The 15,642-nt window shown below is 40.8% G+C and overlaps 1 protein-coding gene across 7 annotated transcripts in view; it reads right to left on the reverse strand.

Moving 5' to 3' along the window:
• The window catches only part of RAPGEF4 (Rap guanine nucleotide exchange factor 4), a 328,804-nt gene that overhangs the window by 196,934 nt on the left and 116,228 nt on the right, over positions 1–15,642 (reverse strand). For 2 of the 7 annotated variants that reach the window (XM_070070685.1, XM_008258752.4), the window contains exon 1: positions 768–1,866. The exons of the other annotated variants lie outside the window; for them this stretch is intronic. The gene's annotated coding sequence lies outside the window, so the exon portion shown is untranslated. Of the gene's footprint in view, positions 1–767; positions 1,867–15,642 lie in introns of those variants that run through there. 7 annotated transcript variants of the gene reach the window in all.

Raw genomic sequence — 15,642 nt, forward strand, 5'->3', positions numbered from 1 at the left:
TAGTCTCGATAATGAAATATGATAATCTAATTTGGTAAAAATAAACTGTGAAATCAGAGATTTGAGGGGAAAACTTTAAAGATGCAATTCAGCCTGGCAATCAATGCTCATTCAGTTTCCGCACCATCTCAGCTTTCTCCTTGTGCAGATGCTTAAGTGATGCCAAATTAAATAATTGACAAATTTTTAAAACGGCTGGAAATTACCATCTGTACTTAATTTTGGAATATAAAAAGGTCCTTAGAAAACACCCTTTATGATTATTTTGTCTAATAACAGATATGAAACAATACAAACATCCCAGTCATAAAGTAGAATGCGTTTCCAGCGGTCTAGCTTACATATTCAAAACACAGTTTTTCAAAACAAAAGACCACAGGAGGAGTGAAATACTGAGTTACAAATGCATTTTTGTAAAGCCTGGCAAAATATCTGAGTTTTCCATTGAGAACCTACCCTTCTAACCCCTGCTTCCCCATAAAATTAAAAAAAAAATACATTTTTTTAAAACCCAAGTCTCCTCCACAGGCTTGCTGCAGAGAGCAACGCCAACCTTCATTCTCCCCCAGTTCCCTCCTGGAGAAACACTGAGCTACCCTGTCCTCTTAAGAACTTTACTAGGTTGATATCGCAGTTAGACAAAATGAAGTCTCCACTACTGTAAATAAACATGCTGGAGGCGTCCGTGAAAAACACAGAGAAGAGAAAGCAGCTCCCTGCGTGGGAACACAGTGGGAAACACACGGACAAGACAAGCTGAAACTTACAGCAGTCACTTCGCCCAGGTCCGGCTCGGCAGTAGCCCTGAGGGTACATTCTAGTGTTTTTTAATCCACGTTCTGAAGCTCTTCTCACTGATGGGACTACTCAGGCACATGGTCAAGTTGCAATCAGCTTCCCCCTTAGTGGTGTATGAGAGCTGGGCTGATTTATCTTGTCTTTCTGCAGCATATTAGCAGTAATGTTCCTGCGTATGCATCCTACCTTTCTGTAGCCGTAGCCCGGGCTTCATCATTGGTAATCTCAATTAAAGCGCCAGCGAACAGAGCAGGGTTGTTGTCCCCCACCCCTCCCTGTTTTCCATGAAACAATTGCCAGGCAGTCATTCCCGGACAAGGATTCCACTGTTTATTCTGTCCAGCCTCCCCTTCAATATCCCACTGAGACTGGAAGTCGGAGTCGGGAAAGGATAGGTCCAGTGAGACCGTCTTAGTTCAAAGGTATATTCACGATTTATGCTCTAAAACGGTAGATGGCCTCAGGAAATTCTACTGGAGAGAGCTGTCATTTACCAGTTCTTCAGCCTGGAATTCAGAAGCAACACTACTGACAAAAACAGAGCAATGCCATTCTCCACTTACTGCCCCGGGGCACACGGAATTCACCCTGATGTGACTTTTTCCCCCCTAAGAAATCTCTTCCTTTTCCACCAATATTTGTTTTACATACGCAGGCTTCAATGTTTATTTTCATGAGGAATAGGAATGCAATGATGTAGCAAGTTGCATTACTAAATGTCTAAAATCCTACAAAAAATTCAGGGAGTTCCATTAAACAAACCATTATAACGTTATTATAACCTGATATCAATACATTGCAACTAACACTAGAGCTAAAGACTGTATTTAATTTGTGAGTTTTCAATTCCTTTCTTTGAAACACATTAAAAATGTCTCCATTTCCACAAATGTTTGGGGAGGAGAAATGTATCAGAGCATATTTTCATATGACAGTTTTTAATCTCTTGAAAATTCTGCTGTCTTAGCAGCACTACGGTGCTTTTTAATTCAGATTTACAATGACTACTGAAATAATAGTAAGGGGTTTTTTCCCCTCATTTTAAGCAACACAATTTCCAAATGGCTGTTAAGTAACAGAATTTGATGGATAACAAAATCTAACAAGTGTCATCCCTATTTTTGTGTGAAGAGAAAGCATTATATTTTCATAATTTTAAGCATGGATATTGCATTTTTAATTTTGCTTTTGAAAGCTAACGAATTGTAACTTATCTATGTCCATACAAGTATAAAATAGACTTGCCATTTTACTAACTTTATAATATTCAATTCCTTAATCCTTGATGTTTGCATTGTGTCAAAGTTTCTGAATAAAATGCAAAATACTCATACCCCAGACCCTTGCCTGCCTTTGCTCCTGCTCCCCCCACTCCAATCCCCACAAAAAGTCAACCTCAAACTTTCTGCTTCTCAACTATTTTCAAATTTTCAGTTGGGAGAAATAATACTTGGGAGGGTGTGGGGAGCAATCCGGACTAGACTAAGTTACTCGAATTAAGACTTATTCTATGCATCTGCTCTCCCACAATATGGCGCTGGGAGAGAAGTAAACAGCTTCCGCACAGCTGCCTCCAGTTCAACTAATAAATTGTAGGACTTGCTCCTGATTGGAGAGCAGCGTACTCGGCGTGTGGGCAGCCGAGTTAGGATTGGCGGAGGAGGACTATAAAGGAGGAGAGAGACGGCATGCACCAGGAACATCTATGGGGAACATCTAAGGGAACCCGTGCAGCCCCCGAGAAAGCCGGCCGGCGGTGTGCCGCTCCCCTGCGGAAGTGGGGAATGCGGCCAGGGGGAACTGCCCTTCCACGGAGGTGGAAGGGATAGTAGCCAACCCGGGAAGAACCAGCAGCAAACCCGGGAAGGGCCGAGCAGACGAAAGAACAGCGCAGGGTCCTGTGTCGTTCCTCCACGAAGAGGGGGAGCGACATAATGGTGCCGTGACTCGGATATGAAGCCTAGGCAGGATTTAGTGTCGTTCCTCCACGAAGAGGGGGAGCGACAGGAGGGTTCCCTGAAGATGATCAAGGTGTCTGTTCTTCCGGGTTATATCACTGGGTCAAACATTAAAAAGTATACACCAATTTCTACACTCTACAGTTTGGCTATACTGATAATTTATTTTAAAAATTTAAATCTGGGCTGTCACTTGGAGGCTTAAAGCTCAGCCTAGCTTCCCATTACCCTTAGGATGAAAGCCAAGATTTTTACCCTGGCCTTCAAGGACTCAGTTTTATTTCACTCTGAAGCCCACCTTCCCTGAACTGACTGGCTAGAGCTCAGAACCATCAATCAATCAAGTATTGAACCCTGCTCTTTACTGGCCGGTCACTGGAATATGGCATCCGAGCACTGGCTTAGGATGTGAAGAAAATTCACAAGCAAATACACAGGCCTTCTCCTTCAGCTTGAAGGCAATAAATGTGAACAGGACTTCACCTCCACAGTTCAGCTTATGAATGCACCCTTATGGAGCACGCCAGACTCTGAAAATGTAAAAGGAAGATAAAATCAGGGATAAGAAGAGTATGATGGAATCATTCGATGAATGTTCGTGCAAACTGGCCAGGCTAGAGGGGAAAAGGGAAAAATCGAGAAAGAGCAGGGACTCGAACAAAAGAACTGCTCAAGCCCAGTCCTGTTGCTGGGCTTTCAAAGTCCAGGGCTCATACCAGCTACATTATCTTCTCAAAGGTCAACTCTTGGGGCTGGCACTATGGCATAGTAGGCTAAGCCTCCACCTGCTGCACGGGCATCCTATATAGACGCTGGTTCATGTCCCAGCTGCTCCTCTTATGATCCAGCTCTCTGCTTATGGGAAAAGAAGTGGAAAAGAAGTGTAAGATGGCCCAAGTGTTTTTGGGCCCCTGTACCCATCTGGGAGACCCAGAAGAAGCTCGTGGCTCTTGGCTTTGGATCAGTTCAGCCCTGGCCTTTGCAGCCATTTAGAGCAAACCAGTGGATGGAAGACCTCTCTCTCTGTCTCTCCTTCTCTGTCTGTAACTCTACCTCTTAAATAAATAAATAAAATCTTAAAAAATAAAATAAAAAGGCCAACTGTTTGCCCTACGATGCTGGTTTTGAGTTTCTTTAATAATTGACTAATATACATTCATTATATTGCTATTGACTTACTTTCCTCCAAAAGTTCTTTTTAACTAACCGTGCTACATGCTAAATTTTACCAGTTTCTAGGATGGCCCAAGAAGCCCAAGAAGCTCAAATCACAGAACCTTGAAAACAGGTGATTTTTCCATAACTAAAGATCTGCTTTGGAATTAGCCAGGAGAAGCATGATCCTTTAATACAACATGTTCAAGTATATAAACCTGTGTGTAAAATAATGTCAACACCCAAAGACATAGAACACCCACTGAGTAATGAGACCATGGCATGAGTCCAGTACACAGGAACAAACACCATAAGGCCCCAGAGTATTCCCTTCATTGTCTGCAAAATTCATACCATTAAAGACTTGGAAGAAATTCTAAGATTCTGGAACAAAACTGCCTGTGTTCATATCACAGCTCCCACTTACCAGCCACATAACCTTGGGAAAGGGACTTAAATTCCCTGGATAGAGAGAGGGAACGAAGGAGGGAGGGAGGGAGGGAGGGAGGGAGATTGACTGATTTAAATTCATCTGTAAACTGGAATAATAACGTTTTGCTTCTAGTTATGAGAGTAATTCTTATCATATTCACTCTCCCTTTGATAACAATGATAAATTCTGGATAAAATATTTGAAAACAGCAACTATAAACTGAAGGCGCAGGAGAACCAAGAACAGGCAAGAGACTGGTCTAAGAGCAGGCCTGACAGTGCAAAGGAGTGGCCAGAGGCAGACGGAAACGTGCAGTCTTGCTGGGTGAGGAATCAGAGAACAGAAATCAGGGAGGTAACAGAGCTGGAAAATGAGGGAGGAAATCCCAGAGAGAAGAGTCACCAGGGGATGCCTCAGCCTCAGTGTGTAAGGTCTGAACCAGAACGTCTGACTGACCCAAACACGACACAGGCGTGGAGCAGACTCTGAGCAGCCCAGCTGAGTTGTATTAACTGAACTGCTGCTGTCACAGGGAAGACAAAATGGAAATTTGAAGTTAACAGCCTGCTAGAACAGAAAATCAATATTCTTAAAACATATATGATGTAATTTAGGATTTCTATAATGCATCATTCACAACAGTCAGGCTACATTCCAAAATTTTTTAGATATGCAAAATGTAACCCATCCTCAAAAGTAAAGGTACTTTTTAGAGACCAACTCTAAGATGAGGCAAATGTTGTAATAAGCAGATGAGAATTTTAAAGCAGTTGTTACAACCTTGCCTATGGGCATAAAGGAAATCACAGTAGAGAAATAGAAACTGTTTTTTGAAAAAGAGGTAGAAATTCTAGAATTAAAAAATACAATATCTGAAAATATTAGCCAGATGGACCTAACAAGAGATTGGAAAAATGACATAAAATGTTTATGTACTCAAAGACACAACAATTGAAATTATCTGAAGGACAGAGGGGAAATTTACAAACGGAGTCTCAGGGTTCGGGGGGTATTAGAGCATAGGATGTAACATCTGTGTAATTGGAATCTCAGGACAGGAGGAGACTGAATGGAAAATACATGAAGAAATAATAACCCAAAGTTCTCCAAATTTGGTAAAAAAAAAAAAAAAGAAAGGAAAATAAAAAAGATATAATACAAATTTAAGAATCTTAGTAAACTCACAGAAGGTTGAATAAAAAACAAAAGAATAACTCAGGCCAAAGCACCTTGTATTCAAACTGGTAAAATTCAAAGATAAAGACAGAATGATGAAGGCAACCAGGGGAAAATGGCACAATAGATAAGGAAGGGAGTTTATTAACTTTTTATGAAAAGTAATGTTAGCTAGAAGATAACAGAATACCTTAAAGTACCAACAGGAAAACAACAATTGCCAAGTTAGAATTCTATATCCAGCAAGAATATTCCTAGAAAATTAAAGCTAAATTAAAACACTTTCAGAAAAAAAAAAAGTATGATACCTAATTACCATTACACTTAAATGAGTTAAAATGTTGAAAATAGTTCTCCAGGAAGAAGGCAAATGACAGCAGATGATTATTTGGATCTCTAGGAAGGAATGAAGATCACTGGAAATGAGAAATATATTGGCAAACGTAAAAGGCAGACATACACATTTCTTTTTAAATTATTTAAAAGACATATAGGGGTGAGCATTTGGCCTACCAGCTAAGATGCCAGCTAAGGCATCTATAACCCACATCAGAGTGCCTGGGTTCAATACTTGCCTTCAGTTCCTGACTTCGGCTCCCTACTAATGCAGGCCCTAAGAGGAAGTGGTGATGGCTCAGGTAACTGGGTTCCTGCCATCCATGTGGGAGACTTGGATTGAGTTCCCAGCTCCTGACTCCAGACTCAGCCTAGCCCAAATTATTGCAGGTGTTGGGTAATGAACCAGCAGACAGGAACTCTGTCTCTCTCTCTCTCTCCACTCCTCAAATAAATAAAGCTTTTAAAAGATATACAACCATTTAAGTGGAAAATATAACACTATATTCAAGTTCGTAACATAAGATAGATGTAATATATATGACAACAAGAGCATAAAGTTTGGGGCAGTAAATGCAACTAAACTATCCCAAAGTTCAGCATTTGACATGAAGTAGTATCATATTAACTCTAAGCAAAATGTGAAAAACTAAAAATATGTGTGACAATCTCCAGAGTTACACCAACAATTAATGCAAAGAAATATAATTAAAAAGTCAGTAAGGGGGTACTGGCACTGTGGCATAGTGGGTAAGCCTCCACCTGTAGCTCAATCCCATTTGAGCACCAGTTCGTGTCTCAGTTGCTCCTCTTCCAGTTCAGCTCTCTGCTATGGCCTGGGAAAGCAGTGGAGGACAGCAAAGGGGCCCAAGTGGGAGACCAGGAAGAAGAAATTCCTGGCTTCTGGCTTCAGCCCGGCCCAGTCCTGGCTGTGTGGCCACTTAAACTGAACCAGCGGGTGGAAGACCTTTCTCTCTGTTTCTCCTTCTGTCTGCCTGTAACTCTACCTCTCAAACAAGTAAATAAGCAATCTTAAAAAAAAGTCAATAGGGCTGGCGCTGCGGCTCAATAGGCTAATCCTCCGCCTGCGGCGCCGGCACACCAGGTTCTAGTCCCAGTTGGGGCACTGGATTCTGTCCCAGTTGCTCCTCTTCCAGGCCAGCTCTCTGCTGTGGCCAGGGAGTGCAGTGGAGGATGGCCCAAGTGCTTGGGTCCTGCACCCCATGGGAGACCAGGATAAGTACCTGGCTCCTGGCTTTGGATCGGCGCAGTGCATCAGCCACAGTGGCCATTGGAGGGTGAACCAATGGTAAAGGAAGACCTTTCTTTCTGTCTCTCTCTATCTCACTGCCCATTCTACCTGTCCAAAAAAAAAAAAAAAAAAAAAAGTCAATAGGTCAATAAAAACATTAAAATGGAATTTGTGGCAACCATAGAAGTGCTCCACTTGGACCTCCCTTATGGAAGAAACTTGCCAGTCAGCTGTGAGGAACACTGCCAGCTGTAAGTGTGCAACCCCAGTGCCAATGGTACCCACTGTGAGTTCATCAAAGCTATATTCTTCAAGTCAGCCGTGACGCAATGTGGTAAGGATACCAGTGTCTGATCACTTCTGCCCAATGCAAATTCTGTCTGAGGCAATCTGCACACCAACACCCTCCATCAGGCTGGCAGACTTTCAAATCTGCAGGGCAGCCTGAGGCTCTTTCTACCCTCTCCTCCACCTTTCTGCCCTTCCTCCCACAGCTGCAGACTCCTGCCCTCACCACTCTTTATCTTTTGTTGGTTTGGCACCCAATAAATATTTTGCATGTATGACTTCATCTTGGCATTTGCCTCCTGAGAACCAAACTAATGTAGAATTCTAAAACTATGCATTTAATACAAAACAGCAAGAAAGAAAAATAAAGGAAAAAAAAACATTGAAGGGACAAAGAATAAACAAATAGCAAAATGGCAAACCTAATTTAGTCACACAAATAATTGCATTAACTGTAAATGGACTAAAACACTAATTAAAAACAGAAGACATCAAAATGGATTTTAAAGAAGTAAAAATTCATCTGTATATCCTCTATACTCTTTAAATACAAAATAATAGATACCTTTTATATAAAAACAGGGAAAACTATACCATGAAAAAAGCTGAAGTGACTATATTAACATCATCTGAATTAGATTTCCAAACAAAGATTTTTATCAGACACAAATATATTTTATAATCAAAAACAAGCAATTAATATGAAAGAAATATCAAATTCTTGTGCATAATAGTAGAATGCTGTAAAGTAAAAATTGACAGAATTATTAAAGAAAGAGAAATCCATATTCATAGTTGGAGATTTTAACAGTGTTCTGCCAACAATTGATAGAATAAGACAAAAAAAAAGACGCCAGTAGGAACATATGAAATCTAAACAACACTGTCAACTACATTGGACTCAACTGATTTTTACAGAATAGCATACCTGGGGCCAGCGCCATGGCTCACTTGGTTAATCCTCTGCCTGCGGCGCCGGCATCCCACATAGGCACCGGGTTCTGGTCCCAGTTGCTCCTCTTCCAATTCAGCTCTCTGCTGTGTCCTGGGAAGGCAGTGGAGGACGGCCCAAGTGCTTAGGCCCCTGCACCTGCATGGGAGACCAGGAGGGGGCACCTGGCTCCTGGCTTCAGATCGGGGCAGCTCTGGCCATAGCCACCATTTGGGGAGTGAAACAATGCAGGGAAACCTTTCTCTCTGTCTCTCTCTCTCCCTCACTGTCTATAACTCTACCTGTCAAATAATAATAATAATAATAATAATAATAAAAACAGAATAGCATACCCAACAACTGCTGAATACAGTTCTTTCAAATGTACATGGTACTATCTCCAAAACAGAAACATGGTGTACTTAATAGATTTTAAAAGACTGAAATCCTATAAAATGTTTCAAACCATAATTCAACTAAGTTGAAAATAGCAAAAAGATAACTAAAAAAATCAAAATATTTGGAAATTGACCACACATGTCTAAAAGACTCTCGAGTCAAAGAAGAAACAACAGAATAAATGTGAACTCTTTGAGCTGAATGATAATGAAAATGCAACACAATAACATGTATGTGACACTGTTAAAGCACCTTTAGAGAAAAGATACAGCTTTAAATGAAGAATGGTATAAAAGCAATGACTCACAATTCTGGCTTATAAGCCAGAAAAAAGTGAAAATTAAATCCAAAGTAAGTAGAAATAAGGAAATATTCTTTTTTTAAAGAATAGGAATCAATAAACTAGAAAACAGAAAAACTAATGTAAAAGATTTTAAAGATCTGAAGTTGGTTCTTGAAACTAACAACAAAGGTCAATAGAACTGATAAATTCCTAGCTAGGCTGACCAAGAAAAGTTTCTAAAAGAGGGACCATAAATGAACAGCATCAGGAATTTTAAAAAAAAGGATTGAAAAGGATACATCAAAGAATAAGTAACTGTAGTAAATAACTTCATGTCAAATAATTTGAAAACTTAGATAAAATGGACTAATACCTTGAACAATTTAATTTAATCATGCTAACAGAAGAAACTGACAATTGAAAGTCTTCACAATCGTATATCTAATAAAGAAGCTGATGATCAATATCTTCCTGTGAAGAAAACTCTAGTACAAATAGCTTCATAGTGAATTCAGGCACACGAGAAAAAGTGAATACCAATCTTCTACAACTTTTTACAGAAGTGGAGCAGGATGGAACATTCTGCAACTCACTTTATGAGACTAGCGTAAGTCTGATGCCAAAATCTCAAAGAAAAAGATACTCGAAAAAAAATATACAGGTCAATGACTATGAATGTACACACAAGTATCATTTAACAAATAGTAGCAGATCAAAGTTTACAATCTATATAAAAATGACAATCATCCTTTTAAAATCATGACCAAATTTATTTCAGGAAGTTAGTGTTGCTTTAACATTTAAAAACTAAAGTAATTCATCACGTTATCTGAATAAAGAAAAACCACATAGAATTTTCAGTACATTCAGCAAAAGCACTTGACAACATTTAATACCAATGCACTGGAAAGCCAAGACACTGTAGCAAAAAATGACCTAAATGAAAGATCTCTGTGAGATCCCAGTAGAAAGAACGGGCCATCAAAGAAAGAGGTACCTTTCTCTGAAGGGAGGAGAGAACTTCCACTTTGACTATGGCCTTGTCTAAATAAGATCGGAGTTGGCGAACTCAAGAGGCTTCCATAGCATTGGCAGCTCGTGACAAGAGCCTCAGGTGATTACTGATGTCATAAATAAGAGTGTCAATTGTTAAATCAATAACAGGAGTCATTGTGCACTTACTCCCCATGTAGGATCTCTGTCCTTAATGTGTTGTACTATGCAAATTAACAGTAAAACTAGTATTCAAACAGTACTTTACACTTTATGTGTCTGTGTGGGTGCAATCTGTTGAAATCTTTACTTAGTATATACTAAGTTGATCTTCTATACATAAAGATAATTAAAAATGAATCTTAATGACGAATGGGATGGGAGAGGGAGTAGGAGATGGGATGGTTTACAGGTGGGAGGGCGGTTATGGGGGGAAAAACCACTATAAACAAAAGTTGTACTTTTTTTTCAAAATTTGTACCTTCAGAAGTTATATTTATTAAATAAAAGTTTAAAAAATACCAATTCATGACAAAAACCCTCAGCAAATTAAAAATACATATTTCCTCAATCTGTAGTTAAAATCATATTTTATGGTGAAATAGTAAATGGTGACTGCTTTTCCCCTAAGATCAATGTTACAGAAAGGGAATCTACCTAATCTGCCTAATTCTATGCATCTTTGTACTGTGAGTCCTAGCTAGTGCAGTAGGCAGGAAAAGTAAATTAGATGCACAAAGATTTAAGAGGAAGAAACGAGACTCCCATTATTTGCAGATGGTATGGTTTTTTATATAGAAAAACCGTAAGGAATCGAAAATGAAATAATACCTACTTCATTTAGTTGTTACAGGGATTGAGTTCTAATTTTTAAAATGTAACCTAGGGCCAGCACAGCAGGTAAAGCCACCTCCTGCAACACCAGCTTCCCACATGGGTGCTGATTTGAGACCTGGCTGTTCCACTTTTGATCCAACTCCCTGTTTATGAGCCTGGGAAAGTAGCAGAAGATCGCCCAAGTGCTTGGGCCCCTGAACCCACGTAGGGGACCTGGAAGAAGCTCCTGGCTCCTGGGTTCAGCCTGGTACAGCCCCAGTTGTTGCAGCCATTTAGGGAGTAAATGGATGGAAGATTAGCTCCCTCTCTATCCCTATCTCTCTGTAACTCTGCTTTTCAAAAAAAAAAGGGGGGGGGGGGTGTTAAAAGGTTTTGTATCTGTGCCTGACATACAGTAAGCACTATTTAGGTCTTCGGTTTAAAGCAAAATATAAATATAAAATTTGGGCCAGGCATTTAGTACAGTGATTAAGAGACCACTTGGGATGCCTGCATCCCATTTTGGAGTGCCCAGGCTTAAGTCTGGCTCCACTTCTGATTCCACATTCCTGCTAATGCACACCCTGGGAGGCAGCAAATGATGGCCCAAGTAGCTGAGTCCCTGCCACCCACATGGGAAACCTGGGTTGAGCTCACAGTTCCTGGCTTCAGCCTAGCACAGCCCTGGCTGTTGTGGGCATGTGACTTTCTCTATCTCTGCCTTCAAATAAATGAAATCAATAGGCTGGCGCCACGGCTCACTTGGCTAATCCTCTGCCTGCGGCGCCAGCAGCTTGGGTTCTAGCACCGGTTGGGGCACCAGATTCTGTCCCGGTTGTTCCTCTTCCAGTCCAGCTCTCTGCTGTGGCCCAGGAAGGTATTGGAGGATGGCCCAAGTGCTTGGGCCCTGCACCCGCATGGAAGACCAGGATGAAGTCCCTGGCTCCTGGCTTCGGATTGGCGCAGCAGGCCTGCCGCAGTGCACCGGCCGTGGCGGCCATTTCAGAGGTGAACCACGGAAGGATGACCTTTCTCTCTGTCTCTCTCTCTCACTGCCTAACTCTGTCAAAAAATAAATCAATAAAATAAATTAATTAATTAAATAAATTAATTAATTAAACTCTACCTGTCAAAAATGCATAAAATTAATTAATTAATTAAATCAATAAATAAAGGCAAAAAATTAAAATTTAAAATCTAAGAAGGGTTATATGATAAATTTATTCATCAGAATAGCTAATAGGAAGTTAATTTAAGGACTAAGATTATTTTCCTTTTTTTTTTTTTAAGATTTATTTATTTATTTATTTGAAAGGCAGAGTTGCAGAGAGGAGAGAGACAGAGAGAGAGGTCTTCCATCTGCTGGTTCACTCTCCAAATGGCCACAACAGCCAGGACCGGGCCAGGCTGAAGCCAGGAGCCAGGAGCTTCTTCTGGGATACCCACATGGGTGCAGGAACTCAAGCACTTGTGCCATCTGCTGCTTTTACAGGTACATTAGCGGGGAGCTGGACTGGAAGTGGAGTAGCTGGGACTCAAACGGGTGCCCATATGTGATGCCAGCGCCGCAAGGCACAGCTTTAGCCCACTGAGCCACAGTGCCAGCCCATAAGATTATTTTCATTCTGGGAATCAGTTATGCAAAAATCCAGGGCAAGTGATGCAGGTGCATAGAGAACCACTAGTTCTCACTGATGTTGCTAAAACAGAAATTTGGAGTGTGTCACAACATCACACTGTTTACAGAATTATGCTTTTATATATGATCTAACATGTCCAGCATGTTAAATAAATCCAGGTGTGGCTTTCAAGGGGCACATGCCTTGCTATGACCTAAAGAATTCACAGCAGAATATTCCTGGAGGACATTTAAGCAAAAAAAAAAAAAAAATCCACATACATATATATGATAATTGCATTGATAGATGCATAGAAATGTGTCTGGAAGTATACAAATACAAGTGTTAATAGTGGATAGCTATGGATATTGGGAATGGAGAGAACATTTTTAACTTCATGTAATTTTCAAGTTATTTGAATTTTCAATATTTATCAAACTTTTTTTACTTTGTGATACAAATAAGCTTCTTACTATTACAAAATGTTTAGTCTTTTTCTCCTCTAAGTCAAATAAGATTAAAATAACTTTTCTTTTGTATTCTTAAAACAAAGGTAATTTATTTTAGACATCAAAGCCATATTCCAGAGGCAGACCTTTGGCACATGATTAAAACAGTACTTGGGATGTCTGCATCCGATTTAGGGGTGCCTGGGTTCAAGTCCCAGCTCTGCTTCCAATTCCAGCTTCCTGCTAATGCACACCCTGGGAGGCAGCAGGCACGGCTCAAGAAGTTGACATCCACATGGGAGAGCCAGACTGAATTTACATTCCTGGTTTTAGCCTGGCCCAACCCTGGCTGTTGGGGTCATTTGAGGAGTGAAGTGGTAGATGGGACATATCTCTCTCTCCTGCTCATTCTCTCTCCCTTTTAAACAAATAAATAATTTTTAGAAAGCAATTTTTCCAAATGCCTTTATTTTCTAAGATTCTGATCCCCCTCCCCCTGTGCCCCTGGAGGGGAAATGAGAAGAAGAAAACAAGGCCAGGTCAAGTAAGAGACTCAGTCTCTCTCTAGTCATGCAGGTTCATCAGCACCCAGGACTCTGGGGAGGCAGAGGACTTGACTCTCCCATGAGCCCCTCTGCTTGGTTGTAAACCAGGCCTGCTCACTGCGCTGTGACTCCAGGAACTGGCCACTCCAGTTCCCAACTCTGGATGCCTGGAGACCAGCAGGGAGGAACACGGATCCAGCAAAGTTTAGTGGGAATGACCTTAGACAATCTCTCATGCATCCACAGAGAACCACCTCCCTGGGATCAACCTGAGCTCCATAGAAGCTCCGCTCCGGGCCCAAGGTTGCAGAGTTACCAAGCCATCAAGGCAGTTCTGAGCCTCAGAATGGTGTCTTTCCATGATGGCTGAGAAGGGACCACGAGGGCAGGTCATTTTCATGCTGACCCAAGGACCATACTTCCTTGCAGAGAGCGAGTACGCCGGGAGGCAGGCTTTGCAAGACATTGAAGGGAGCAATCTCCCTGCCTTTATCACAGACCCCAAATTGTACTGTGAACATCAAATGCTGACTCTTTTACTTTAATTACCAGTGTTCCCTAAGAGACGTACCCCTTTCTCCACCAATAATCCTTTATTATAAAAGAGAGAACGCTCCCTTTTTGAGATGTGCTTTCTGGCTACATCAGTCAGAGATGCTTTTAGTATACAACGAAGACTAATGAAGGGCTCTTATTAGAATGCTTTCCACATGCTGGTACAGGCAGTAGGAACTCTGGAGATATTTAGACTAATGCAATGTGGTCTATTATGTTCTATCATATTGCTTTTTATAGTGGGAACTATGAATCAGTTTCTAAAATTTAGAGGGCAAATCAATGATTAGGCTTTGGAATTCCTTGATATCAATAAATCAGAGGCTGACTCAATGAAGTTGTTCTGCAAACTCAATCAGAACCAGTAAGAAATCGCTCATTCCCCTCTGCTTAAAATAAAAACACTCCAAAGAACAGTCAAAAAATCATCCCCAAACCTACACATCAAACCTAAAATAACTGATATGCACATACACAAAATAAGAAAGTATTCTTACCTGTTTATCCATGTAAATTCTCTAAAACCCCCCCTGTTGGATGGTTATTTATAACACTGATTAGTGGTTATAATAACTCACAATAATCAACTTTAGAATTTTTGCTAATTCAGACGAGCCTTCCAACTGATTACTTAACATGTTGGAAATATGATTCCATTGCATATATCTGCAAGTTTGCAGGAAGCAAGTTCGCAGGAAGCTATGTGTGGGTTAAGGAAAGGCATCCTTGCATTCATAATATGAAGCTAAAAGAGGGTGCAAGGGGGACAGGCCCTGGCTGGATTTAGTGCTGCTCACACTCCTTGTATTGCTGTCCCCCTCTGGAGACACTGCACTGCAAAAGAATTGCCAAGTCTGAAGCTTTTTAAAAACTTTGATCTTTTCGGAAAACTCAGAAGGATGCTAGAAATCCTCCAGCTGAACAAACAGACTTGGGCGGGAAAGACCACCCCTTTAGCATTTGCCCGACTCCACCCCGGTGCTTCATTAAAGTGGTCTCCTTCAAAACATGCAAATGACACAGCCCTACTCGGAACAAACAAGTGAATTAGGTGAGCCTCTATAGGCAATTCACTCAAGGTAATTAAGAATGCTAAATCAAACAAATTATCATTTTAAATGGCAAGTAAGTTTTAATTAAACTTGACTTCTACACTGAAAATGAAACTACTACCTCCACGGAAGGGATCTAGTATGAATGGAAAGGCAAAGCATCAAAAAGGGAGAAATAAGTGTAAACCTTCACTTTTGATTCACAAGATTAGGACAAGGTATGACTGGATTTTCACGGGATACTGGCTCAAAAGATAAGTACATGATGCATGAATTCAGAACTGATTGAATAATGCTTTTGGGGTACTTTAAGTATGAATAAATTTTACAAGCAAAGATGCTAATCAACAATAGGATCAACCCAAATCCAAGGTCATTTCTTTCCAACTAGCATGTCAATCTTTGTTCACCATAAAGAAAGGGAACTCAGCAGGTGACATCCCACCCCAGGGATTAAGAGACCTTCTGTAGGGGTGGGGGGACAGAGAGATCCACAGCAGAACCTTCACCATAGTGTGATGGCCCCTATCCTGAAATAAACATACATGGTGGACCACACCACCGGGCCCCCATCAATAATCCCAGAAATACACATGCCCATGGA

This window comes from Oryctolagus cuniculus, chromosome 3 (assembly GCF_964237555.1).
Source record: "Oryctolagus cuniculus chromosome 3, mOryCun1.1, whole genome shotgun sequence".
Classification (NCBI taxonomy): domain Eukaryota; kingdom Metazoa; phylum Chordata; class Mammalia; order Lagomorpha; family Leporidae; genus Oryctolagus; species Oryctolagus cuniculus.